We start from the raw sequence: 27,054 nt of genomic DNA on the forward strand, positions 1-27,054 counted from the left end.
TGTGTTAAGGGTTTTCTTAATTTTTTTTTTAAATAGTTCAAGAATAAGGATTTGGGTACGTTTTTAATTACATTTTTGTAGCTTTAATTACATTGATTACAGAAAATTAATATTTAATTACATTAATTACGTAATCAAATTGAAGTACGTGTTTTAATTACAGTAATTACACTGACACTGCTTTGATTACGCGAAATTAAATTTAATTACATGAAATACTTAATTTTCATGTTTAATTACTTAATTACATAGTTGAACACCTTGTACTTTAAATCCAACGCAGTCAAAAAGGCTATTGCGTGCCCCTCGCCGGTGTTTACTCAAGTGCGTACTATTCCTAATATTTTATGAAAAATATACGAAACGAATGATTCGTCGCAGATTTCAAGAAATTCTCGAACTTTTCCCCAAATAGGGGAGAACAGTACATAACGCACCCCCGGGGTAAGACGCACTTTTTCATTTTATTTTGAGTTTTTCTTGGAATGTTTAATCCAATTCTAGGATTTATCATGCAGGATTTTGAGTTCAGATGCTATGCTAGAAGTACTGCTTGATAAGACAACAAAAAAGTTACGTTAAAGCCATGAAAAACACAAATGAAAGTCAGCTGGTGCGTTCTGCCCAGGGGGTGCGTTGTATACCATTCTCCCCTACCCATCAAGCGGTGCACAACGGTCTCATCTACTGTTTTGGCGATTTCATCCCACAAATTTATCATCTGAGCTGCCGTTTTGATGACTGTACCTTTTATCTTCAGTTTCCTCTTTATAATTGCCCAGTAGTTTTCAATGGGCCTGAACTGGGGACAATTGGGCGGATTGAGGGTTTTCGGAACAAACTGGACTACGCTGTCATTGTACCATTCTGTGACCTCCCGGCTGTACTGACACCCCGCAAGATCTGGCCGAAATGTCACCGGATGCCCAGTAGACTGATGCAAATTTTGAAATTTTCGCTACACAGTGCTCAAACGGTTCCAAATCGGGTCCTGATTAGTCTCCCAAAATTTGAACTCATTTGATAAGAAACTGACTTCGCACAAACCATTTGAAGTTTATATGGAAATTACTATAGGAAAACCAAATGTTTTGTTCATATCCATCTAACAATTAACCATATCGCTCTGCTTTAAAAAAATGGTAACTGAGCTCGTAGAAAATTTTATCAGCTACAACTTTGTCCTGAACCACTTTTCAATAGATTGTAAGCATCAAAAGTTATCAATAATTCAAGCCACTAATGTCTTACGATTATGCTCAATCAACTGTTCAGCAGGCAACATTGGTGTTACTGGCGCTTGGAATAGAGCACTCAAATCATGGCTACTATGTCACACTGCAAGATACAGTGTTGCTCACAAAACAGCTGCTTGATCATGCCATAAGATTATCAATCTCTTAAACAATTAATAACTATTTTATTTGACGTTTGGCTCAACAACTATATTCTGCTAAGTTGAAGCTGATAAAATTTTCCATAACTATAGCTTTTGAATTTTTGAACAGTGCCATATGGAAAAAGCTAAGAAGACAATGAACAAAAAGTTTGGATTTCCCATAGTAATTTCCATATAAACTTCAAATGGTTTGTGCCAAGCCAGTTTCTTTTCAAATGAGTTCAAATTTTGGGAGACTAATCAGGACCCGATTTGAAACCGTTTGAGCACTGTGGAGCGAAAATTTCAAAATTTGCATCAGTCTAATGCCCAGTGTGACTAGATGAAGGGCATTATTTTCTAAGTGACGAAAACCTTTGTCATCTGGCCGCAGCTGCAAATTCCCTGCCAGATCATGTATTTGCGTGCGAATTTATCCGCAAAAACAAATTTGTATCTGCCAGGGACACCTTCTGGACACCACCACCTTGTAAAATTTTGGTCCTGGAAGCTGTCCGAATGAGGTCTTTACAGAGGTTTCATCATCCATAAGTATGCATCCACCGGATTTGGTCAGCAGGTTGTCGTACAGCTTTCGAGCACGGGTTCTAGCAACGGCATTCTGCTTGAGTAATAGATTTGGATGCCTATCGGCACGGTATGTCTGTAAGGCCGCGGCCAGAGTAGACGCGACACGTGACGCGATGCGACTCACGGAAGAAATAATAATAAATAATGAGATTCTTTTGAATTGGTCGCGTCACGTCGCGAATCTCGTCTACCCTGGCCGTACCCTAAGCCTTCGCGATAGCGAATTTGCTACACTGTACTACGGGTGGCATCATACTTTTTACTCACATCGTGATTGGACATACCTGGGTTGCTTCTGATGGACCTAACGACCTTTCCATGAAGCTGACGGTTGGCAGTTCCACTCCGGCGTTTTCTTTGAGGCTTCCGATTTGTCATCAAGGTTTCGCTGTACGTTTTAAGCACGCACCATACGATGTTTTTAGGAAAATTCAACACATTAGCCAGCTTGGATGCAGACCACGATGGATTTTCCAGGTGACTGCCAAAAGTTCCGCAGTCAACGATTAAAATCACTTCCAAGTTCCGTAAAGTTCAAATAAAGTTCCGACCGAACCTTCAAGTTCCATAAAGTTCAAATAAAGTTCCGACAGAACTTTCAAGTTCCATAAAGTTCGAATAAAGTTCCGACAGAACTTTCAAGTTCCATATAGTTCAAATAAAGTTCCGACAGAACTTTCAAGTTCCATAAAGTTCGAATAAAGTCCCGACAGAACTTTCAAGCCACATGAAGCAATCCGCACAAGTCTTTATTAGTAACAAAATTTAATGTACGTAATTATGAAATGATCAGTGGCCCGAATAAATCATAATTATTATATTTATGCAGTGCATCAACATTCTATCTAAACATAAAAAAAAATAAAAAGTAATTTCCTGGATTCGAACCCGTGTTTTCGGCATGCGATCTACGAACGCTAACCACTGCGCCACAAATGTGTTGGAATACGATGCGGGCAAACACCAATTTAAAATTCATCAAGGTGTTGTGTTTCGTATTCAAGTCAGTCAGCTGGCACTGAAAACTCCAACAGTAGGCGGGACAACAGCTCACTTTATTATATCTCAGATGACGCAGCGGTTCGTGCTGGAACTCTCACGCAGAAGGACTGGGTTTTATTTCTTCGAACAGCTCCAATTCTCTACTACTAATGCTGATAAATCAGTACACATTAATACCTGCCTTTAGAAATAACTTTCATAAAAGTGCGAACTTAAATATAGAATTGGTGTAGAGGACAAAAACCTTTTTTAATATTTTCTAAAAGTTCCGTTGAAGTTCCGCCAGAAGCTGCTTAGAATGCTCTTCAATTATGATACCGGAACTTTCAAGTTCTTATAACGACTTAAAAATGAGGCTGCTTAGAATTCTATAGACCAACACCAATCAAGCTGCTTAAGCCACAAATAGCCTTTTATCGGAACTTTTGGTTACTTGGGTGTGCATGGTTTTTTTGCTACGCTCCTTTTACATGGTGACTGTCTCCTAAACAAGCGTGTTTTATGAACTAAAAAAATACGCTGTTAGTTTTATTGTTGTTGTCAACAAATAGACGTCAAAAGATTCCGAGAACGTCCACTAGGAGCGCTGTCATAAGTAAAAGAGTTTGTTCCATTATTAAGTGGGCGATGGTGTAGCTAAGTTCGACAAATTGGTAATCAACAATAACATGCTTTCCTGGCCGGTCAAAGTATGTCCGTCAAATTTTGAGACCACGTTTCGCCCTCCTTTTTGGTTTGGTCTGGTGTTCCCCAAGGAAGTCACTTGGGGCTGTTTCTATTCTTCCTGCATATGAACGATTATAAATGTAATCTTAAAATGCCTAAAACTCTCTGAAGCATTACTACATGATTAAACAACCACAAGACGCGCTTTTCTGCAACAACAACTGGAAGCCTTCAATGAATGGTGTCATATTAATCGAATGTCGCTTAACGTGTCTAAATGTTTGGTTAAATCTCATTTTACCGTAAGCACACACTCTTGCATTTTGGCTATGCTTTGATGGGAGGCGTGAATCTACAACGCGAGTCGACAGTCGAGGACTTGGGTATTCTGGTTGACACTAATTTGACCTCCAAGGATCACGTCACGTACGTTGTGACTAAAGCCTCATCGCAACTAGGATTTTTACTTCGCTTTGCAAAAAAGTTCAAGGATGTCTAGTAGGGGAAATGTTGGCAATACCTTAACCTATTCGTCAGGAGGGTAGACAATGTCCTAGAGTACTCAAATTTGGCCAATAGATGCTCTGAAACACAATTTATCCAGATGCCAAAATTGAGCTATTAAGGACTTTGTTTACTCCCCTGACGACAAAAGAATAAGGTATTGTCATTTACCCTAGTAAAATTACGTTTTATTCTCCATTGATTATTATTTAACCTACGAGGAAGAGGAGACAATAGGGAACTTTCTTGAACCAATTTTCTGTCAAACGCGAACCAGCGCCTGATTGGTCGGGCGTACTTATAGAAACGCGAGAATTTTTACAACAGGGAATCTATTTACTAGCATTTTGACAGTCGACTCCTTCGCCCATAATGCAATAGTTTTTTCGCGGTCGTTTCCGCGAGAGAAGAAGAACACGTCGCAGAAAAAAGAAGCTAGTTGTCTCCTCTTCCTCTTAGGATTTTACATATTTCGTACACACGTAGAAAAAATCATGTAAATTTAGGAGCTCTGAGACTGACATATACGAGCGTCAATTTTAACGTAAAATTGAGTCTTAACAGACGCAACATTTAGCTCAATCAAAGGTGTTTTTCGTCGAGTAACGAACTTTTCGGTCTCGGAGCACTTAATTTTGCATGACATGTTTGTTTACGTTTCATCCTTTATGTCAAAGATGGATTCCGTCACGTGTAAAATTAGTTATTTCTAGGTGTGTACACTTCAATTGATTAATTTGAAGAACTCTTCATCTTTTTTTTTTAATTTGTCTAAAGGGTACCCTTTTGGGGTGCGTTTTGATAGAATTAAAAAAAAAGAATTTGATAAGCTACCTAACTACGAAAAACTTAACCTAATTTGCAAGATCGTGTATGTTCTATGTAGGGCGTCCCTGAACCTTTCGAGGGTGAGCATACTCTGCTCCTGCAGTGCCTGAAGTAGGGGTTGAAACGGTTGACGTTTGTTACTACACTCGCTTCGTTGTCGTGCGCGACAGTCGGTAGAATAACATTCGAGCAAAAGGGAAAGTTATCAAATAACTATCATATGACATGTGTGATTTCGTTCTAATTCCTCAATTTGGTGTACATTAAAGCTTTTCTGATCAGAAATGTTATTACTAGGACATCATTGCTTGCTATTTTCAGAATTCACACAAGTACAATATCAGCAGCTCTTATTATGAGAAAAATTAAAACACATACATTCGTGACGGTCTTCGGCGACAGTGTCGTATGACAGAGCCTGTTATATGAAATTTTAGTTTGGTACTTGTCGTGACCGGACCGAGGTTTCCAGCCTCGGTCACGGCTACACGAATCTCGGCTGCTATGCTTCACTGCAGCTGATGCTGTTCCTGCTGCTGCTGCTGCTCGTCCGTCGTCTTCAACGTTCGTCACAAGAATGACTTCTGCAAGTAGTAGTAAAATTTACGTTTATTTTCTGGGTTTTATGTTTCAACATTTGATTTAACATTTCAATTGGTTAGCCTTTGGCTCTTCATCTTTGTTCTAGTTAATTGGTTATTCTAATGTGATGATTGCGTTTAGCGCTAATTTACAGGATACCCTTTGTGGGATTGTTTTGGTTTGAATTTAAAAATTTGATAACCTACCTACTTGAGCACCTAACTACTTATACTAGGTTGCCAAATCACGAATGATCTGGTGGTTTGATCGCAGACAGGCGACTCTGAACCTTTCCAGCGTGGAAGTCTTTCGCTCCTCGAGTGTTTGAAGACCGGCCAGGTGGTGAATCTCAGAATTACGAGTTCGCGGTGGACTGTTAAGGATCATTCTGAGGATCTTGTTTTGGATCCTCTGAAGCTTTAAGTGGTGGCACTTAGCACAACTCTCCCAGATTGGCATACCATACTCAATAGCCGGCAGAATGATTTTCTTGTGGACAGCAAGCTTGTTTTTGAGGGACAGGGTGGACTTCCTGTTTATCAGAGGGTAGAGCGACCTGATCAAGATGTTACACTTGGTGGATGTCTTGTCCACATGGGATCGGAATAGCAATTTGCTATCGAGGGTGAGACCAAGGTAGACTACTTCACTCGACCATTCAATGGGAGTGCTATCAAGATGGACCTTGTTGTTAGCAGGTGGAACAAGCCGAGGTGAATTCGAGTGTGGGAACAGAATGGTTTGTGTTTTAGCTGCATACTTGATACCAATCTTCCAGCTCTTAAAATAGTCGGACAAAACATCCAGGCCTGATTGTAGTTTACTCGCCAGAGCACGGATCACTCGACCCTTATAGATGATGGAGGTGTCATCTGCGAACATTGACAGGATACCACCACCCGGCAGGGGAGGAACGTCTGACGTGAAAATGTTGAATAGGATAGGCCCAAGCAGGCTACCTTGAGGGACCCCTGCATCAACGTTGAACGTATCAGAGGAGACATTGTTCAAGTAGACCTGGAATGATCTGCCCGACAAGTAGTTTTTGATGATCTTCACGAGGTAGTTCGGAAAGTTGTATCGATGCAGCTTGTACACTAGACCATCATGCCAGACATTGTCGAACGCCTTCTCGACGTCCAACAATGCCATGGCAGATGTATTGGAAATGGACTTGTTCCGCCTGATGATGTTAGTAACCCGTGCGAGTTGGTGGATGGTAGAGTGGCCTTTCCTAAGCCCGAATTGCTCTTTGAGAAAGATGTTATTATCATTTGAAAACACCAGCAGACGGCTGAGTATCAATTTTTCGAATAGCTTCGAGATGGAGGACAAGAGGCTGATGGGGCGATAGCTTTTGGCACTGGTAGGGTCTTTGCCAGGTTTGTGAATTGGAATAACTTTGGCTAACTTCCAGCATGCAGGGAAGTAGCCAAGCATTAAACACTTGTTGAAGACCACTGCAAGGTGCTTGAAGAAGTCAACACTCAAGTTTTTCAGCTCGAGGTTGACCACTCCATCGACACCAGCGGCCTTCATGTTCTTTGTTGATTTAATCGCTTCTATCACCTCATCAGCCGATATTCTACTTTCGTCAGGGACAACTACGGGGGTGGCAGCGACACTAGCCATTGCCTGTGATACTGCAGGCTCGTGGGGACTCACCATGGCGTGGCCAAGGTTATGTGAATTTTCAAAGTGATATTGCTAAGTGGATAGAGGGACCTAATCAAGGTGTTGCACTTGGTGGATATTTGTCCACATTGGAACGGAAAAGCAACTTGCTATCAAGGGTGAGACCAAGGTAAACGACTTCACTCGACCATTCAATGGGAGTATTACCAAGTAGGACTTTTAAGTTACCAGGTGGGACAAGCCGAGGTGAATTGGAGTGCGGATACAGTATGGTCTGTGTTTTAAGTGGATTGATACAAATCTTCCAGCATTTGAAATATTCGGACAGAACATCCAGGGCTGATTGAAGTTTTCTCGTCAGAGCACGGATGATTTAACCCTCATAGATTGTAGCAGTGTCATCCGCAATCATTGACAAATTGACAATTTGGTTCAATTATAAATGCCACGGAGGAGCTGTCTGTTGTAGAAATGTACGATTTAGCCTCCGAGGTTGGAAAAGAATTTGAGAAAATAATTGGTAAAAAGGGGTCTATTTCGGAATCCTAGCTAATCCCCAAAGTAATTAACATATTGAAACTACTCGAGACCTTAGAAGTTCGAAGAGAAAGCGAGTGTGCGTTAATTCTAGAATTAAATGATAAAATTTCGCAGCTCATAAATGATAAACAGGAAAAAGCTGAATTAAAGGAAAAAAATCGATAATGAAATGGAGTCAATTGAAGAAAAGTGGCGTATCGAGACACGTGATCAATTGCAACTAATAAACCGCTTGCAGAATGAGAATCGAAGATTGATCAAAGCTCAAAACAATGATTCATTGTCATCCAAAAGTAACCAAAATGACTCGCCGAGTGTCTAAAGCCAACATAGTAACATATTTTGCGCAAATCGTGATTCATCTACAATATCCAAATTGAAGTGAAAAATCAACAAAGTGATGAAATGAAATAAAAGGAACGTGAAATCCATGAAAAAATGTCTGAAATGACCAACATGTCTTTCCAAATTGAAAGACTTAAAAGTTCACTAGGCGAATGCCGTAGAAGGCATGTTCGAAGAACGAGCCGATTTCCTCGCGCAGCTGCAGGACCAGCAGCATGAGATAACAATGCTTCGTAAACGGCTTGGAATAGCCGAGAAAGATAATGAAGATTTAACCGACAGTGTAAAAGAGAACGAAAAGCCTCGATTTTCAACAGCAGAGTTAAAATAAGCTTGAACAGAAATAAATGAGTTAAAACTATGAGTCAACGATTAAGGACAAGAGCAGCTAAGAATGTTGATATCGAAAATGAAACACCATGGTTTTCCAATGAAGATTCACCCGTTCAGGGCCCATTACCATATGAACCAGATGACCAGATCCGAGGAAAAAGCATTCGGAGAGTGGTATTCGTAAATTCTTCCGAAAATTGTTCTCCGATGTGAACAACGACAGCACAAGCTTCCCGCGCCGTTCAGTATCTGCATTAACGAAAATGGCTCTATCAACTGGACCACAAAGTGACATTCCAATATAAATAATTTTATTCAGTATCAGTAACTTGTTGTGATGTTCTTTGCTTCTTTTAATTAGCATAAGATTATTACTTAGCGGTAGTAAAAGATATGCATGTCGAAAATCCCTTCCGAAGAAAGGCTTGATCATAGATTTTATGCCTCAGAAAATCCCGGCAGCGCCGATTGGGCTCTTTGGGATGACAGGTAATAACGCTTACTGCTACACCACCAGCGCTCCTTAGAAGGAGAATTGTTTAAGAAAACCTGGAAAGATCTGCCGGACAAGTAGTTTTTGATAATCTTAACGAGGAAGATCGGGAAGTTGTATCGATGCAGCTTGTAAGCGAGGCTATCATACCAGACATTGTCGAACGCCTTCTTAACGTCCAACAATGTCATGGCAGATGTCTTGGAAACGGACTTGTTGCGCTTAGTAGCCCGTGCGAGTTGGTGGATGGTAGAGTGGCCTTTCCTAAACCCGAATTTCTTTTTGAAAAAGATGTTATTATCATTTGAAAATACCAGCAGACGGCTTCGAGATGGATGATAAGAGGCTGAAGGGGCGATAGCTTTTGGCACTGGTAACTTCCAACATGCAGGGACGTATCCATGCAGTAAACACTTATTGAAGACCGTTGCAAGGTGCTCGAAGAAGTCAACACTCAAGTTGACTCGAGGTTGACCACTCCATCGACACCAGCGGCCTTCATGTTCTTGGTTGATTTAATGGCTGCTATCACCCCATCAGTCGATTTCGTCAGGGACAACTACGGAGGTGGTAGCGGTAATGTCAGCGCCGTCGGAATTAAAGCCATTGGTCCCCGATCCATGAGTTCATGGGTCGATAGGTAGAATCGATGTATGGGAGCTGCCTCCCTGGCGTCATTGGTACTCAGCATGGAAAACAAGATTTACCGAAAAACATTCGAGGAGACAAAAATCGACGAAAATTTTATTCTGTCTCGGAATAGTACCAATAGACTGCGTGAATCCAATCTTTACTTTTCTCAAATTCGGGAATTTTTCCCTGGAAAACCCTGGAAAAACCTGGGAAAACATGAGGCAAATTTACTCATCGCTGAGTTCCTGCACTTTATGTGATTTATGAGTTGACCAAACTCAAATTTCGGGTCGTTCTTATTCGCCGTGTACCTTCATGAGATGATTTTCCAGTCACTGAGAATTTTGGAAACAATCTTCGATAATCTCGCTAGCATAATTTTGACGATCACATTACAGCAGCTGTTCATACGGTGAAACATATCAAATTCTGCACGATTTATGTGCAAATCTGTTATAGAATCTTACATTTCCCGGTTGGGTGTGGAAACAATATTTTTCAAAATCCTCTATGTTGGACGTTCGACTTTCTCTCAACAGAATCCGCACAAGAAAAAAAAAGCAATGAAAAACGTTCTTGCACTTTGCACCACAACATCATAATTTCCACAACACTGTTTATGTACTCATGTTTTCCGTTCATAAGAAACCACACGCCAAAAAACGAGTACATTCATAAAAGTCACATAAAACCCGACTTCCTTCCCCTCGTCCCCCATCAACCCAAGTCGATGACAATTCTCTGAAACACAGAAGAGCGGAGCAAAAAAAAATCGCACCAAACCGCACGCGTCGTGCACTGTTTCCTATTCGTTTTGTGAATGAAACCGTTCACATTTGCATATATGCAAAATGTGGTTTTACATCCACCATCCTCCAGCAGTGCATGACACTACACACCCACTGTTGCCTTGCATAGTTCAGTGTAGACTGGTGTTTTTTTGTAGGGAGGAGAGGTGGTGAAACAATCACCCTTCCGGATGCAGTTCTTGCAACACCACACCCGTTCGCTATTCATTATTGTGTGAACGTTCGGCGCTTCAAAGTAGAGTGGCATATTACCACCCACCCACATACACACACACATACTCACAGGAGAAGGCTGCAATGAGAGGACAGTGATGCTTTTGAAACGATGAAGGATGAGTTTCAAGCGATTCAGTGACGTCACTCGCAGAGATCCTTCGTTTCGCTCGGGCTGAAGTCTTACCTGCTGCACGGGCGAATGGTCCTCTTCCAGGGGATCGGGTGGGTGTGCAAAGGAGTACGATCGGGGGTAAACAGAAATTAATGTGGTTTTTGCGGTGAAATAATCGGTTGTCAACGCAGTGCCATTTACGAGGTCATACGGAGAATCCTTCGTGGGATGCGAAACGCGAATGGAACAATGTCGTTACAAGTCTGGCGGTGGCAGCATGAACAGGATGAAATGGTTGGGATTTAAATTCATGTTTGACATGTACTCTGGGGGGAAAATGTTGAATCATTTTACTGGAAGCTTTGTACATCTGCGAGACAAGTTAATTGTTGTTGCACCATTGACGGTTTCGAAGAGATGGTGAACGTGATTTGAATTTGATGGTTGATTGCGTCGTTTGGATGGACTGATGCGATGCACCAATTTAAGTTTTTTTTTAAACAAAGCACAGGCGGGTTCAGGGTGTCAGGGTGCTCTAGATTTTCTGGAGTTCATGATCATTTAAGATTTTTTTTTTTCCCTTTGCTTGTGTCAAAGACTTGGCTAAGACCGGGTTCGGTCCATCTCGCCAATCATTTAAGATCCATATAAGATTTAGAATCTTATGTTATCACATTTACCATGAAATTTATTGATTTAATACAAATTAAACTCTGTTTCGTGATGTGGAAATTTTTATGGATCTGCCGTAAGGCCAGTTCATGGCCATCCAGGGACCGGATAGTGTTTATAATTTTGTTTACCACATGAAAGGTGGAGACAACTTTGAATTTATAGTGTATGAATTCGCAGCCTCATTGTAATGTCGATAATGGATTGTTTTGGTGAGGTCGCTCCATAAAAAAAAAATATACGCAGTGTTTTAGTATATTTTCCATACTTTTACTACCAGGTTGAATCATCTCGATTTTGTTTCAGAAGATTCGTAATGTAATATCCTATCGATTTACGTGTTTGGATTTTAATTTCATCTTTAAATGACAAAGTTACAAGCGTTCAAAACCTAACACTATTTCACTACACCTTTTTTTTTTATTTGTACCCCAGTATAGTCGACAAAGGGGTAGTTCTATGTCAAAAACATTTACCACAACACAATGTCACTCAAATTACACGTTTTGGGACAATTAATTTTGTTCTGGTATTTTGCATTTCTGGACCACTGTGCATTCATATGACGGCCCCAATAAAATCAAAATGCGATTTTTTTTAATTATTTTTTAAAAGAATCTTTTAAATTTTAATTTACATTATGTTTGAAATTTTCAGCTCAATTTTGCACAATTATACTGCCGCTCATCACAAGTCGGTCTCATTTGCATTTTTGTCAAAACTGATTTTTTCAATGGAAACGGAAGTCAACTTTGATCCTGAAAAGTTTGGAAAAACAGCAAAAGAGGTTGTCCAATTACATAAGAAACAATGGTGCGATGCTAATTTAAAAAGCGTTTTTTTAGGCTTGCTGATTTGTGCTAAGGGATGGACTTGTCACGAGCGGCAGTATAGAAGGGTATCCGCTTAAACATTTTGGAATACAGCTTTTATAAACGATGCACATGCTGATGGATATTTCTGCACCAAGTTAGACCGCATTAAAAAAAAACAAAGCGGCTATCGCAGCTGGTTCCTCATGGAGAGACCATGAGTAAACACCATGATAGGCCCGGTCTCAAGTTCTCCAGCGAAAGACCTTTTCACTACTGGATCTTTTAGTGAGTGTTGAATCGCCACCCGAGTCTCTCTCCCCGCCACTGAATCCGCGCAATCCGTAGATGGGTCTCATCAATTAGAAGGTGATGGTCAGACGCGATGTCAGCGCTGCGATTATTCCGGACATCAAGAAGGTGTGGTCGATTTGGATGTCGATATGCCCATCAAGGGAAACCCACGTAACTTGTGCACTGATTGATAAGGACAGAGTGAGCCAAAATTCTACAAACAGCTCGCCATTCTCGCTCACTGCTCCAAGACCTTGGCGTTCCATGATACGCTCATTTCCCGTGTTGTCGGAACCGATCGCATTGAAGTCACCCTTTGAAACCTTATCCACAGCTGATCTATTGTACAAACTAAAATGAATCACACTAACAAGTTGGATCCATTTTCTTCTATAGAATGGAGAGGAATTTTTCCAAACAGCGCATACCCAATTTCGGGTGAAAAAGTGCATCTAAAATGTACTCACGTACCATTTCATTTTCTGTCGACCTAGCCCTTCCAAAAACACTTGAAAAAAAAAACAAATGAAACGATTTATTTCTCCCACCACGACCCACAAATCACAAATATTGTACATCTCCTACAATCTCTTTCCCGTCCAAGCTGCAAGCAACCATGAGCCATTTGTTGTACCTGTCTGTTGGGTGTTTGTGGTTTTTCGCACCCTCTCCCTCCGCCGTCATTGTTTGTGTTTCTTCTCGGACTGGCCTCTCGTACTAGCTGAACATAAATCATGTTTCCGGGGTAGTTGAAACTCATCCCTCTGAGCATCGTACGACGGAAGTCCCACACAGACGTTCGTTCACTGAACGTGATACTGAAATCGCTACTTGATTGAGCTTCTGCAGAACAACAAAATTGTGTAGACCTTTTGCACGCGGTTAGAAATACTATCCGTTCATAGTTTTTTTTTCCGATGTGAGAAAATGTGCTCGCTATGGTGTTTCAAAATGAGTGGATTACCATCGAAATACAAATCCTAAAGCAATCAAAATGATGCCATTTTCACCTCACTCGCACACAAATTATTCTTTCACAATTCCAAAGTGCCTAATCTACACTGCCACATACCGCTAACTCTGTCAAGTCATGGTAATTTCCCACGGTTTTAGCGCGCCCGGCAGAAAGCAAATCCTTGGCATGCCATTCATTTTGCCCTGCCACAGCTCACTGTCATCACCAGTCGAGCACAGAGACAGAAACCAATCTGTTTTTCGTGAACCATAAATCTCGGGCGTGGTCGGGGCTACGACGAAGCAACTCCGCCGCTGCTGGATGCAATTCATTCTACGCTGGAAGGGGGTGCCTTGCAGCTTTTGGGAAATGGAAAAGTGCACAAAACCGACCGTCGTCGTCGTCGTCGTAGTCGTCGTCGCATGTGTGGAGCTTTGCACATATGTTTCGGATTTGTGGCGAAACTTTTGATGCAAGACTGACTGTGAGAGTGCGAGCACAAAATATGGACCTAACTGTAGGACTTTTATAATCAACTCCTACAGGAGGTGGTTTGTGGGATTCAGTAAAACTGGATGCATTTGACATTGACTAGTGGGCTTACGCAGCGAACTGTCGGGTGAAATTGCATCAAATTTAGATGGGACGTCTTCTTGGGTGTAACCGGTATCAGCCTAGAAATGATACTTATACCATCACTGTTAAAGAAACAAACCACATTGAAGCACACCTTCCAAGAAAAGCTGAACGGTTGAGAGTTATCCAACTTCCTTCCACCAAGCCACCTCTCCGTTCAATAATAGCGTTCTCGAAGCTCCGATCCCACAATCATGGTGTTGATGTTTACCAAGCCCTCCGTTTGCCTCCTCGTCGGTAAACATCTTTATCACATTGCTATCCTGTTTTCAGGTTTTTCGTTTACAAGACTGTCAGTAAGGGTCGCAAAAAAAACTTTGTTCGCAATATTCCAGAGCTTAGACACGACGCGTCACATCGGCTTCCTGCAGATTAGCAGCTTTTGATGGCGGCTCTGTACTGTCGGTGCTGACAGTCATGAAGCGATGTTTTTCCTGTCATGGTATAAATGACTTGCCGATGCTATTCAAGGACACTTAACATGGGGATTCAACTCATTTCATTGTCTTTCAAAGTTTTGACTTTGTACTCTGGGCTGGATCGCATACGGGCGAGGAAAAAATGCAATCTTAGCTCGTAGTTCATGGAGAGCTTTCGAAGTAAATTCAGGTATAAATCCTGATGTCATGTAAGGAGTGGCTCATCATAGAGTACATTTTATGCCGTATCTTAAAGGGTGTATTCGATAAAAATGGCACACACATATTTACTCACCAAAATTAGTCCGATTATCGGATTTTCTTAGCGGCGCCGGTGGTGTAGTGGTAAGCGTGATTACCTCTCACACCAGCAGGCCTGGGTTCAATCCCAGTCGGTGCCGCCGGGATGTTCTGAGGCATAACATCTCTGATCACGCCTTGATGAGTCGATAAGTAGGGTCCAGGTGTGGGAGCTCAGAGAATGAAAAACTACTAATGAGTTATGATTTACAAAATCTGTTTTATTAAATTTCGTGTCCCATCCCGAATGCCAGCTTCTTCCTTCTCACTCCACCCATCAAATTTTGTACAACCGATTTTCCCAGCGTTTTTGTTTTTTTTTGCCCAAATTTTCTTCAACTTCAGCTTTGTTTTAGTAGATTTGATATGTTTGCGGAGTTCCGTCTTCATAATTTCTCAGAATTTTTCAATTGGTCGAAGTTCCGGTGAATTTGGTGGGTTCATATCTTTTGGCACAAAATTGACTCCGTTGGCTCGGTACCACTCCAACACGTTTCAAGCGTAGTGGCAGGAAGCTAGATCAGGCCAAAACAGAGTTGATTTTTTGCGCTATCTTATGAATGCACAATGGTCGGAAAAATGTGAATTGCGGCCAAAAGTCTTTTCATAGTTGCAAACGCATGGTTTACTACTCTACGTTATATTTTTTGCAATAAAAGAATAATAAAACCAAGTATGTGTCATCAGGGGCGTAGCCAGGTTTTGAACTAAGGAGGGGTAATTTTTTAATATGGACTGTTAAGCCAATGCCAGAAGACCGAACACCGAACCCTTAAACGTATCTGAGTAATGAGGAGGGAGGTGTTTACGTGACCATTCATTTTGCATGTGCTCAACAGGGGCATATTACAGCTGTCAACCCAATACATTTAGTTTGAATCCAACATGTTTTCGATTTTGACATTTTGGTACCTATCAGATTTGACGTTGAATCAATGGAAAAAAGAACAGTTTGGTTGGATATTTCGTGAAAATGAGGATTTCAAAATGTGATTCAGTGATAGCCCTCTGTGTTTAAGGAACATTGGGTCACAATCATCAAATTCAGCGTTTGATTTTTCGGTAAAGATTAAATTTTCTTTCAACAAACATTATGGTCAGCAAGTATACAACATGTAATTTATTCGATTTCCATATTACTGCTGTCGTCTATTGGTGATGTTTGTAGCTCCAATTGATCCAATTGTTCAAAGAATGCATCCAGTTGATCAGGATATTCTAATCCGATGTTTTCGTTGGAATCCTCTTCTATTAACAGTAGAAGTTCTTGAACACGTTGGGGTAGTACTTTGTGCTTCTTCTTCTGCAGTCTGTCCTCCAAATAAACACTAGAAACAACAGGGTCACTGGAATCTAGAAGCCGATGAAACACATCTTCCAAATTGCTCAAACGAGAAGATCGGCGGGCATATTTCAAACGGTATTCCCTCAAAATTTTGTTTCTTGCTTCGGCCGCTTCCTCTGACATTTGTCCTACCGGTAAAGGCATGTTTCTTAGTGTATCCGCACCGTGTACTAAGATTTTATGCAAAGTAGGTGTCATTGGAGCCCACTTGTACTTATCGATGTATAACTCAGCTGTTTCATCACACAGTCTTTCGAATTTCGGAATGTCGATAGGCAACTGACATGCTAGCGATATAAGGATGGTTTGCAGATTAATTATAAGATTTTCATCTACCTCAAGAATTTCAGCCAGCTTAACCGGATCTTCAAAAGCGCGCCTTGCAACGTTTCCTAAATAATAATTGAAAATATTATGCAAACATTAAGAACTCTCAAAACAAATTATTTAAGGACTTCCTGTTGTGCTCGTTTCTCCTGACGGTCGTGGAAAATCAAGTCTTAGATGCAATTCATTCCAGAAGCGATTTTGAATTTCTTTCTTACGAGCTGCAACAATCTTCTTGTTGTTCTCACCTTTTACTTGATACAATTGTATGGGCAGTTTGTACGATATATGCGTAACAACATCCAAAAATCTCATCCACAGATGAAGCATCGTACACCCTTTCGTCAGCATATCCTTATTGATAGGGAAGCTTCTTGCAAGGTGCAGATCATTCATTTTGGATGGAGGACACCCACATATATAGCATACTGAACTGGATTTTTCATCTGATATATGCAAAAGGCATTTCCCATCGAGCATCGTTAGAAAAAAATCGCATTCAACCTCCAAAGTTTTTCCTCCGACGAAACATGTGGTGGGATTTAGGTTGGAAATTTCCTCTTTAAATTCCTCTTTAGTGCGCCGAGTTAGCTCTGCTGATTCTTTCTCGAATTTCACGGTTTTTGGCCGACAAAGCTTTACTGACTGAGGAGTTGCGTTCGCCCATATAATAGTATCACCACAAGTCAATTTTAGTGGCAAAGTGGATGTTACAAACACGGATGTCTCATGATGATCACGAACCGTATTATACTTCTGATTGAACTGAGACTGAGAAGAGCTTCCGTTAAACCCCCAGCAAATGATTAGTTTTGCTTTGAGGGTTTGGCTGTCAAAAGTTTGAACTTGACGTGATATAAAATCAGACTGGCTATGTATAATCCTGTCGATGGTATGGTCAACCAGATCCTGCAATGGTACGGTGGCTTCAGTTTCAGTGACGACAACGTTTTCAGGACGACATTTCTTTTTGGCTTCTATGACTGAGTCATACGATGGCAAAAAATCATGGCCGTGAGAAATTGCTGCATTACGGACCTTCCTGTACTGCTCCTTTGTCAATTCACACTCCAAAAGTAGTGCTAATGCAGCATCAGAGCTCATCATACTACCCAAGCAACACACATCCATCAAAATAGGTTGCTGCAACTTGATTGTGACTGAAATAAGGTGCATAAAAGTAACCACAACAGTTAAATGACAAGTGTGCTGCTAGGGTACGGTTCGTTTCTTTCTCGATGCTTTTTTTGCCTTTGATATTTGTCAAACCCGATACAACTTCACCATCGCCATTTCTCGCTGCAATATACTTCGCTGTATCGATCGCCAGGTTAGTATTTTGTTCAAAAAGTTTCGATATTTCATTGACCGTTCGCCTTTTTGGCCTTCCCGATTGAACATCATAAGAGAGTTTCGGTCGGCCCATCTTGCTTGTACATGGTTTCTTGGCTAACACAACAGCCGGATCCGCAATGTTCTCCATTGGCGTTGGTTCAGAAACATTCACAGGAAGCTTGTAATCAATACTCATCCACTTTGCATGATGCTTAAGAAAGTTTTTGATTTTTCGGGAGCAACACTTCGCGTAAAAATGACAACTTGGCTCTGTAAAGTTTATTCGATTGAGCCTGTACAAATTAAGTAATTAACTTCGCGTAAAACTTAATAAACCTTGCTTTAACTCTGCTTAACGAGCAACGTAAGATTTTTCAATCTCGAGTTTCAAAAATAGTGTTGAAGCGGCTTTCGATTAATTCAATGCAATCATTGATGACATCACTACACACCAAATTTTGAATCAGCTTTCCAGCAAAACGAATAGCTGAACAGAGTCCAGCAAAATTAAGATTTACTGTGAATCCAGCAAACATGTTTGTTTGCTGGATGATCAGTAAAATGCGGGAACTGTCAAATAAATTGCAAGAGGATTCTTTTTCGCATGCCTGATCGCAAGTTGATTTATTTTGATTGATTTATACTAGTTTTCAATGTGTTTCGCTGTTTAATGTGATTTTATATCACTATTAAAGGTAAATTTGCATACAAATATCCGTTATAACAGTGCATCTGTAATGTGGCTTCCTTTTTTATTTATTTGCAGGAGGAAGTAGATAATGGGTCGGCGTTCATCGTTTGTGATAGTATTTCTTCGTTTTCACTGACTGAATTTTACTACATAATTTGAAATATAGTTATGATGCTAATGTGTGAAATAAATTGAGTTTGAATTACATAAAATTTTTGATTTTTCTCAAAATAATACTTTATTAATTTTGCTTATCATACAGCAAAATAAATTCCTCTTCTGTATTACTGAACAACCAGCAAATTTTGCTGGTTCTACAGTAAAGTGCTGTCATTTTTATGTCAGATTGTTTTGCTGGTTATCCAGCAAAATTTTGTTGCTGGAAGGATTGCTGGATTTCCAGCTCGGCAAAATCCAGCAAAATTTTGCTGGTTTCCAGCGAAATAAATATAGTGTGTAGACTTTGGCTTGATGAACAAATTGATGAGATCTCTTTTATTCACTGCCATATTGCTGGCATATAACTTCACGCTGAGTTGAAACAAACCAGCCACTTATCTGTTAGTTGTCTTCTTCCTTTGCCATCTGTATTCTGTTACCTTCCCTTCGCGTACGAACCAATCCTTGCGCGCTCGCTCTGTTATTGGTTGATTGACTTGCTAATGTTGCTAAACGCAGGTGAATCATGTCTTGACGTGTTTAACGCGCATGCCAATGAATGAAACCACAAAAAGGTTTTTTGTTATCTTGAGATTGCTTACCCGCGATCGAGTAAGGATTAGTAACACTCTTATGAAGCAGAAAATTCACAAATGTTTGTTATTAGATTCCGTAATGCAATTAGATTGCGTAGACAAATAAATTTACCGGTTCAACGGCTGGTCACCACTATCGGCTCCAGAAAGTGAAGGGGGAGGATGACACCCCTATTGTGAGCCAGTTTCACTTCGTCAATGAAATCATATAATCATCAGAGTTGGTTGGAAATGCTAACATGAAGCTTTAGTGTGATGATTTATTAGCTAGAGAATGATCTTGGTAGGATGATGGTAGGTGGATAGTTCCGTTAGAGTACGGCAGTATGAAAATTGAATAGAAGTTGAAAATGGGCGAAGGGCCATTAATGCGACAGTTTTTCAAGATAGACGCACATTTTTGCCTAACCCGTACGATGTACGCGGGGACTTGAAGTATGTCTCCAAGTCCACAGGCAAAAATGTGCGTCCCTCTTGTTGCTCATAAACTGACTGCGGCTGTGGAATAGTTCTAGCGACGTTTTCATCACTACCTAAAGCCCCACGTTGCGAGAGCATTTCCAGTCGATGGTGTGTTATAATGCAGTTCTTCTTTACCCAACTATTGTGTTGCTCCTCTCGTCATGACCAACGTGATCATCTCAGAGAGAAAGCAGTAGGGTGGTTGTTGCGTGCTGTACCATCATCAGCATTGTTGACGGCTACTCCCGCCTTGAGTTGTTACATATAATCATGTTTTATAATCAAATAGATCTCCTTCCTTGAGATTAAACCCCATGTCAAGGAGCCGCATATGGTGATCAAATTCCTTGTATCGTCAAAGTCAATCGCGAACGTAAAAAAATGCCAAAACTCAAAAAAAGAGCAAAAACATAGCAGTTTTTAAATGCTTCGTTTTAGCGTTTCCGCAAGCTTTTATTGCATTTTTCGAAAGATAATATAAAGGGCTTTCAAGTGCTTTATGGCAAACTGCGGCGAACAGAGGCGTACTTATATGTAGATGTAGATTATACAGGCTCTATTGCGTTTAAATTTATAGATTCTACAGGGTCGGATAGGTCAAAATATGAGCTTTGAAATGGTAAACAACATTCATATTTAGAACTCTTTTTATTGTTGCATAACATATTTTTTTTAAACAACTTCAAATTGGTATTTCTAAAATGGCCAACTTTGGAGACATTTTTCATAATAAAACTTTCTTCCTGTTGACATATTTTCATGAATCCTGAAAATATAAACAATAAACTACAAAAAAAAACGATGAAAACATATAAAAATCGAACATTGCATTGTTGGCACTTTTGGCCGCCCATTTATATGGACCCCTTCTTATGTGGAATGGCAAGAGACGCTTCTTAAGACACTCTTCCGTGTTGATTGTTCCGGAAGTGATGAAGCGAGCGCTTATTTCACCACATCCGCAAATCGCCTGCCAGATCAGGAACTTCTTTGCAAACTTTGATAATTTCTTCTTTCAAACATCCTCTGGAAGATTGAACTTAGACTTGGCAACGAAATATTCTTGCCCAGGAAATTGACGGAAGTCAGCCTTGACGTAAGCTTCATCATCCATGGTGGTGACCAACTTCGTGTAAAGTTTCCAGTTGCAGGTTTTCGCAGTGATGTTTTGGTTTTTATTACGGTTTGGGGCTTTTTGCACCTTGTAACCATGTAACCCAGCACGCTTCATGGTTTTCTGCACAAAACCGACTGACACCTTGAACTTTTTAGCGACATCTCGAATGGACATGTTTGGACGGTTTATGAACTGTAGCACCACTTACTTAGCCATTTTACTGTCCATTGCACCACTTTTAAGACCACTCCCTTCCTTCCTTTGGGCACTCAGACTAGTAATAGGCGATCTTGGATCGAAACACAAAAGACCGATTCTTTTGGTTCGATTTTTCGATTTTTTGAATCGATCTCAAACACGACAAAAATCTACTGTATCGATCCTTTTCATTCGATATGTTTCGATCCAAAACAAAAATTTCAGTGCGTTTGCATTTGCAATTTAATATTGATTTTTTGTTTGTCTCCACTTTTGCACATCACTTGCCTTGAACATGGATTCTGCAAACTACCAGTGTGACAGTTCAGTATAAACATTCACTTCTTATGACATATATCAGGTTCATCGGTCCTCTGCTATGTCATAGCTGGATCGCCATGGAGGCATATCGGCAGAATTACAAAATTTCTTGCATCAGCCTGCACAGCAAAAAATTAATCACATCAAAGTGAATGCACTTCAATGGTGTCAAAAATATGGTGTAATATTACTTGCCAAAAAGGACAACATTATCAATAATACAGTGTATGAGCTGAAATTACGCTGCTTTTATTGCATTTGTTTATTTTTGTGGCCATAAAAATTACATCAGATTCTCGACATGATAGAAGTGCATCCTCTTGTATGTAATATTAAAATTTATTTTTTGCTGTGTGTTTTCCCACGTTCTGTCGATCCTTTTCAAGCATGGGAGAAAATCCATAGTGAATATCCTCTTGTATACCCCATTGCTCGAGACTATTTATCAGGAATGGTAACAAGTGTTCCGTCAGAGAGGCTATTCTCTAAAACTGGTGAAACCACACAGAATCTATATCGGCTCAATGCCAAACGCATGGCTCAATTAGCTTTCTTGGGATCCCTCTCGGATGAGTTTTGGGATATCTGAGTTAAGTAGTTTTCGTACTTACCTGCTTTTACACTCCGACCATGTAATCGCTTTGATTCATATGGTAATCTTTCGTTTTTTTTTTAATCGTTCATTTAATACCAATAAAACGAATATTATAGCCTGTTAAATCATTCACGTAATCAAGTATTCCGAGAAAAAACTTTCACATGTCAAATGAAATCAAAATAGTCATATACTGTATTCTCATCATGTATGTATGTTCAACTCAAAACCACAGACAAACAGACATAACACTCATCAGTTGTTCATCGAACAAGCATGTAACGGTCTATTTGAAAGTATATTAGTTGGTAGTACTGCCACCTGAGGCGCGCATAGTAAATTCCCTTGCTCTTGACGTTTATACACAACCGCCATCTGTTCAGCGTACTACCCACCACAGTGTACTCAACAGATGGCGGTAATGTCTTAGCGACGATGTTTTACAATGAGAAATATTCAATGTGTTATGTATGTTTGTCTGTGTCACAAATTTAAATACGTACGTACTTGTTTCTAAATGATATAAATCATTACACAGAATGACCATTATAAGTGAAATGTGATAACAAGATAGCTTATTTAATATCAATATCGTAAACCTGATGAATGTGGGCGTCTTAGTGGCATACCTGTATAATGAGAGAGAGAAGGATTAGTAATTTCCATGTAATTCCACTACCTTATTTGCTTATCCTAGACAGATACGCGTATTTCGTCTACAATGTGCAGACTTCTTCAGTGTCTTGTACTAATACTCGACTCCGTACTTGTGTACTAAGTCGAGTATTAGTAAAAGACACTGAAGAATTCTGCACATTGTAGACGAAATACGCGTATCTGTCAAGGATAAGCAAATAAGGTAGTGGAATTACATGGAAATTACTAATCCTTCTCTCTCTCATTATATTAATATCGTAATATCAACTTTAGACTGAACTTGACGTTAATCTGCACCAACTTTCCTGTGATCCGTTACATTTGAAACATTATTGTACTATAACTATTTTTTTTGTATTACTTCTGCGTGATGTAAAAGAGTTACATAGTTGAAGGTGCTAATTTCATGTAACAACTAAAGTGGTAATTTTTATACGATAAATGAGGAGATGAAGTTTAGAGTTGATAGTTCCGTTAGAGTGCGGCAGTGTGATTTTTTATTTTTATTTTTTTTATGGAGCAGAAAACGAGCAAGGACAACTTTGAGGAAGGTAAAAATGGAACTACCAACTCTATACTATCAGCTCAGCTATCGTATAAAAATTACCACTTTAATTGTTATATGAAATTAGCATCTTCAACAACATTTTTGTGCCATTTTGAAAAATGAATCGATTCAAAAGATCGAATCAAAAAGATCGATTCAAAATGATTGACTAAACCGGTAACCCGATTATTTACAAATAAATAAATCGATTCACAAAGATCGATTATTGCCTCAAGATCGCCCAATGCTAACTCAGACTCTCCTTGAAGGTTCTTGTCACACGAGACACAGTTGTATTTGCAATTCCATCGGTGGGACGCCTCTGGATTTTGATTGTAAGTGACATTGTTTTGACAACATGACTGGAACTACTGTATGAATAACCTAAGAGGAAGAGGAGACAATACGGGGGCGAAACGAACCACTTTTCTGTCAAACGCGAACCAGTTTGTAATTGGCCGATTTTAAGTGCGTAAGATAGAGATAGATATAGAGAGAAAAAGATAGAGATAAAAGAGTAAGAAGCCAGTTGTCTCCCCTTCCTCTAAGTAAGTGAATAACTATGAAACTTGACAGATGTAAACAATACACTATGAATAAGATTTACTCAAATTTTCAGGTTTTTACTCATACGGTTCAAAAGTTACAGAAGATTTTCGGTGTTCATTTTTATCGAATACACCCTTTATGTAATAATCGAGCTTTTTTTTTCCTTTGGTTTGTTTTTTCCGTCGATCTTGTTTTCCGTGCTGAGCACCAATGCTACCGACGTGCCAAGAAGGCAGCTCCCACACCTGGACCCTACCTATCGACCCATCAACTCATGAACCGGGGACCAACGGCTTTACTTCCCATCCGAAGGAAGGCGTGATCAGAGATGTTATGCCTCAGAACATCCCGGAGGCGCCGACTGGGATTGAACCCAGGCCTGCTGGGGTGAGAGGTAATCACGCTTACCACTACACCACCGGCACCGTTGTAATAATTGAGCTGTCAACATGCAAGTGTTGATATGCTAATCATTTGAATTTTAATTATACACGAGTGAAAATTGTAAAACTTACCATTTTAATATGAAAAAAATCCAGGGGGTAATGTCGATCTGTACTCAAATTGGGTCTATAAATGTTCGCAACTTCATCCTATCGTAGATGAACCTCGATCTACAAAGGTTCGGTATGTGAAGTTGCGCTTCTTTTTCACTCCTTATTATTCATACCTAACCACATTGTTAACGTCACTTTCACTGCTCGCGTAAGAAAGAAGTAGTGTTTTCTTTCTGGTTGATCCAGATGTAATCACGATGCAAATCACGATGCTTTAAGGATAAAAATTAAAGCCAAATAGATCATCTCACGACCAGTGTTGGCACTATTTTTCCAATTTAAATCTGAATTTTCACCGTGATTTTTTTTTTAATCTGTATCTGGCTGACCAAAATCAGTAAAATGTCTTTATTATGATCTTAGTGCGGATCTTCGTGAATCTCATTTGAGTTCATTCAAAGCTCAGAAATATTTTGTTCAATGTTAAGAATCTTGATTTGAGTTAGGAATATTTTAAAGATCTCGAAATCCTGAAACTGGATTTTTTCTGATCCTTTCCTTCAAGTGAACTACGAAAATTCAACCATAAGTGAGAGACAAAACTGAAAATTTCTTTCCTGATGTAACAATAATATTTCCCACAATCTTTTGGTCACAATCTTTTTGGTCATTTACTTGAATGTGGTCTATTTTTTTTTCTTTTGATTTGTTTTCCGTCGATCTTGCTTTCCGTGCTGAGCACCAATGCTAGCGATGCCAAGGAGGCAGCTCCCACACCTGGACCCTACCTATCGACCCATCAACTCATGAACCGAGGACCAACGGCTTTACTTCCCTTCCGAATGAAGGCGTGATCAGAGATGGAGTATGGTCTAATCAGTATTTTTATCAGTAAATACCTATGAAACACTTGGGAAAAGTTCCACGTGTCTTTCTTTATGAACAATCGTTTTTATCTGATTTGTCAATTTTCTTGGATTTTGTAACAATACAAAACTTTTATTTTAATGTTTAGTCGAATTGCACACAATATGCCTTAATTTTTATAGGGGAAATGGGTGTAATGTCAGCCTAAATGTCCCTAATTTGGGCCTATACATAAATTCAGCAATCGACTAAATTTTCAATAGCGACCAAAACATCCATTAGTACCGTTCACCTTTAGTTGACGCGTTCACCTAGATAAAAATGGTAAAAAGCATATTTTTAGCGATGGGCCCAATCTTAGATCCAAAGGCCAACATTAGAGCCATTTTCCCTATTAAGCTACCGAAGTAACCAAAAGTTCTTATAAAAGGCTATTTGTGGCTTAAGCAGCTTGGTTGGTGGTGGTCTAAAGAATTCTAAGCAGCCTCATTTTTAAGTCGTTATAAGAACTTGAAAGTACCGGTATCATATTTGAAGAGCATTCTAAGCAGCTTCTGGCGGAACCTGAACGGAACTTTTAAAAAATTAATTAAAAAAGGTTTCTGTCCTCTACACCAATTCTATATTTAGTCGCACTTTTATGAAAGTTATTTCTAAAAGCAGGTATTAATGTGTTTTGATTTATCAGCATTAGTAGTATAATTGGAGCTGTTTGAAGAATTAAACCCCGTCCTTCTGCGTGAGAGCCCCAGCACAAACCGCTACGTCATCTGAGATATATTAAAGTGAGCTGTTGTCTCGCCTGGGGTTTTCAGTGCCAGTTGACTGACTTGAATAAGAAACACAACACCTTGATGAATTTTAAATTGGTGTTTGTTCGCATGGTATTCCAACACATTTGTGGCGCAGTGGTTAGCGTTCGTAGATCGCATGCCGAATACACGGGTTCGAATCCAGGAAATTAATTTTTAATTATTTTTTTATGTTTGGATAGAATGTTGATAATATAATATAAGAATTATGATTTATTCGAGCCACTGATCATCACATTAAATTTTGTTACTAATAAAGACTTGTGCGAATTGCTTCATGTGACTTGAAAGTTCTGTCGGAACTTTATTTGAACTTTATGGAACTTGAAAGTTCTGTCGGAACTTTATTTGAACTTTATGGAATTTGAAGGTTCGATCGGAACTTTATTTGAACTTTACGGAACTTGGAAGTGAATTTAATCGTTGAATGCGGAACTTTTGGTTACTTGGGTATTCAAATGTCAAAATATCCAGTTGACTCTTCAAGTCACAAACTGTAATTAATCAGTTTGTGGGTTGTTAAAACGGCTTGTTTACCCATTCAACAAAACTAAAAATTTAATTAATCATAGTACCTGTCACTATGTTATATGGTTGATAACACAAGAAAAAAGAAAAACTAAAATCCCTTTTAACGAGCAATCAGCAATCAGGTCATCTGAATATCAGAAGTCCATTCAAAATTATGAAATTTTTTTTTTCTGGGTTTGGTGCTAATAGCTGCTCCAAAGGAAGAAACGATTATTTATCGGAATGAATCAATAGAATCCACAATTAAAAATATATGCCACTAATGCCGGAACAAATCTAAAGTTTTTTTTTGTCAAAAAGAAAAAAAGAAAAAAAAAGAAAAATTTTAGAAGTGAGACCAAATCAGAAACGATTCAGAAAATTCCTAATTGAAGCAGATTCAAAATTGAGTCGAATAAGTCATCAATATTTTTCTAACTGAGTCTAAACCTTTCTGTTATGTCATTCAATCCTTTTTAAAGTTGTAAAAGCTTTCCTGAAGTGATCAAACATATCCCGAACCTATACTTTAAAGAATTGGTTTCGCATTTGCTGGAGTGAGGCCACATTAGCTGATTAAATCGCTTTCCTAAATGCATCCAAGGTTTCCTGCATTGATTCAAGTATTCCCGAACTGAATCCAAACTTTGACCAAACGGGTTTGACATTTTCCTAAGTGAGCTCCAAATTTTTGTTAACTGCTGTGGCCAGGGC

The 27,054-nt window shown here is 39.6% G+C and overlaps 1 protein-coding gene and 1 pseudogene across 2 annotated transcripts in view; both read left to right on the top strand.

Annotated features, from left to right (window-relative positions):
* Positions 1–27,054, top strand: part of LOC135699491 (uncharacterized) — an 813,870-nt gene that overhangs the window by 479,138 nt on the left and 307,678 nt on the right. The window lies entirely within an intron of this gene.
* On the top strand, positions 7,628–8,738 carry LOC135699489 (RILP-like protein homolog; annotated as a pseudogene).

Source organism: Ochlerotatus camptorhynchus, unplaced genomic scaffold (genome assembly GCF_037179485.1).
Source record: "Ochlerotatus camptorhynchus isolate MF236.1 unplaced genomic scaffold, CSIRO-AGI_Acam_v1.1 ptg000111l, whole genome shotgun sequence".
In the NCBI taxonomy this organism is placed as follows: domain Eukaryota; kingdom Metazoa; phylum Arthropoda; class Insecta; order Diptera; family Culicidae; genus Ochlerotatus; species Ochlerotatus camptorhynchus.